Source organism: Calonectris borealis, unplaced genomic scaffold, assembly GCF_964195595.1.
Source record: "Calonectris borealis unplaced genomic scaffold, bCalBor7.hap1.2 HAP1_SCAFFOLD_106, whole genome shotgun sequence".
Classification (NCBI taxonomy): domain Eukaryota; kingdom Metazoa; phylum Chordata; class Aves; order Procellariiformes; family Procellariidae; genus Calonectris; species Calonectris borealis.
The window spans coordinates 4,825-7,300 of record NW_027441494.1 but is presented as its reverse complement, the minus strand read 5'-3'; the positions used below and the strand labels follow the sequence as shown (position 1 = coordinate 7,300).

General features: G+C 49.6%; 1 long non-coding RNA gene across 1 annotated transcript; it reads right to left on the bottom strand.

Annotated features, from left to right (window-relative positions):
• Positions 1-962: 962 nt before the first annotated feature.
• Positions 963-2,026, bottom strand: LOC142076745 (uncharacterized). Its single transcript, XR_012671300.1, has 2 exons — positions 1,974-2,026; positions 963-1,117 (listed from the first exon to the last, which is right to left on the bottom strand). It is a non-coding gene; the product is annotated as an uncharacterized LOC142076745 (long non-coding RNA).
• Between the last annotated feature and the right edge of the window lie 450 nt (positions 2,027-2,476).

The window sequence follows — 2,476 nt, the reverse complement described above, 5'->3', positions numbered from 1 at the left end:
GGCTCTGCTTTTTTTCCTTTGGGACCGATTTTTTTCCACGGGCTCTGGTTGTGTTCCTCGGGCTCTGGTTTGTTTCCTCTGGCTCTGGTTTTGTTCCTCGGGCTCTGTTTATATCCTCGAACTATGGTTTTGTTCACCGGGCTCTGGTTTTTTTCCACGGGCTCTGGTTTTCTTCCTCGGGCTCTTCTTTTGTTCCTCGAGCTCTGGTTTTGTTCCTCTGTCCCTCCTTTTGTTCCTTGGGCTCTGGTCTTTTTCCTCGGGTTCTGGTTTTGTTCCTTGTGGTCTGGTTTTCTTCCTTGGCTTCTGGTTTATTTCCACAGGCTCTGGTTTTGTTCCTCAAGCTCTGGATTTGTTCCTCGGGCCCTGTTTTTTTTTGTTGGGCCCTGGTTATGTTCCTTGGACTCTGTTTTTTTCCTCGGACCTTGGCTTGGTTCCTCAGGCCGAGGTTTTGTTCCTCGGGCTCTGGTTGTGTTCCGCGGCCCTGGTTTTGTTCCTCGTGCTGTGGTTTTGTTCCTCGGGCTCTGGTTTAGTTCCTCGGGCTCTGGTTTTGCTACTCTGGCCCTGGTTTTCTTCCTCGGGCCTTGGTTTTGTTCCTCGAACTCTAGTTTTGTTCCTAGGGCTCTCCTTTTATTCCTTGGGCACTGGTCTTGTTTCTCTTGTCTGGTTTTGTTCCACGGGCCATGGTTTTCTTCCTAGGGCTTTGTTTTTGTTCCTCGGCATCTAGTTTTCTTCCTTGGGCCCTGGTTTGGTTCCTTGGTCTCTGGTTTTCTCCCTCGAAATCTGGTTTAGTTCCTCTGGCTCTGCTTTAGTTCCTCAGGTGCTCCTTTTGTTCCTCGGGCTCTTGCTTTGTTCCTCGGGCTCTTGCTTTGTTCCTCGGGGTCTGGTTTTGTTCCTTGGTTCTCGTTTTCTTCCTTTGGCTCTGCTTTGTTCCTTGGGCTCTCGTTTTCTTCCTCTGGCTCTGGTTTTGTTCATCATGGGCTGGTTTTGTTCCTTGGGCGCTGGTTTTGTTTCTCGACATCTGGTTGTGTTCTTCGGGCTCTTTTTTTTTTCCTCGGGCTCTGTTTTTTTCCTCGAATTATGGTTTTGTTCCTCGGGCTCTGGTTTTCTTCCTCGAGCTCTGGTTTGGTTCCTAGGGCTCTGGTTTGGTTTCTCGGGCTCTGTTTTTTTCCTCGAACTATGGTTTTGTTCGTCGGGCTCTGGTTTATTTCCACGGGCTCTCGTTTTCTTCCTCCGGCTCTGCTTTTGTTCCTCGGGTTCTGGTTTGGTTCCTCAGGCACTGGATTTTTTCCTTGGGCTCTGTTTTTTTCCTCGAACTATGGTTTTGTTCGTTGGGCTCTGGTTTAGTTCCACAGGCTCTCGTTTTCGTCCTCGGGCTCTCGTTTTGTTCCTCGGGTCTGGTTTTTGTCCTCGGGCTCTGCTTTTGTTCCTTGGGCTCTGGTTTGGTTCCACTGCCTCTGGTTTTCTTCCTCGGACCCTGCTTTTTTTCCTCGAGGGCTGTTTATTTTTCTCGGGCTCTGTTTTGTTCCTTCCGTTTCTCATTTCTTCCTCGGGCTCTGGTTATTTTTCTCGACAGCTGGTTTTGTTCTTCGGGCTCTGGTTTTTGTCTTCGGGCTCTGGTTTTCTTCCTTGGGCTCTGGTTCTCTTCCTCGGACCTTGCTTTTTTTCCTCGGAGGCTGGTGTTGTTTTTCGGGCTCTGTTTTTTCCTTCAGGTTCTCGTGTTGTTCCTCGGTCTCTGATTTTGTTCCTGTATTTCTGGTTTTGTTCCTCGGGCCCTCCTTTTGTTCCTCGGGCTCTCGTTTTGTTCCTCAGGCTCTGTTTTTTTTCCTCGGGGCCTGGTTTTATTCCTAGGGGTTTGTTTTTGTTCCTCGGCATCCGTTTTTCTTCCTCGGGCCCTGGTTTGGTTCCTCGGTCTCTGATTTTGTTCCTCAAAATCTGGTTTAGTTCCTCAGGCTCTGCTTTTGTTCCTCGGGGACCGATTTTGTTCCTCGGGCTCTGGTTGTGTTCCTCGGGCTCTGGTTTGGTTCCTCCGGCTCTGGTTTTGTTCCTCGGGCTGTTTTATTCCACGAACTCTGGTTTTGTTTGCTGGGCTCTGGTTTTGTTCCACGGGCTCTGGTTTTCTTCCCCGGGCTCTGCTTTTGTTCCTCGGGCTCTGGTTTGGTTCCACGGGCTCTGGTTTTGTTCCTTGGTCCCTCCTCTTGTTCCTTGGCCTCTGGTTTTGTTCCTTGGGCTCTGGTTTTGTTCCTCCGGCCCTGCTTTTGTTTCTCAGGCTCTGGTTTTTTTCCTCAGGTACTGGTTTTGTTCCTTGGGTTCTGGTTTTGTTCCTCAAGCTCTGGTTTTCTTCCTTGGGCGCTGTTTTTTTTCTTTGGGCCCTGGTTTTGTTCCTTGGGCTCTGGTTTTCTTCCTCGGGCCCTGGTTTTGTTCCTCGGTCTCTAGTGTTGTTCCTCGAAATCTAGTTTAGTTCCTCTCGCTCTGCTTT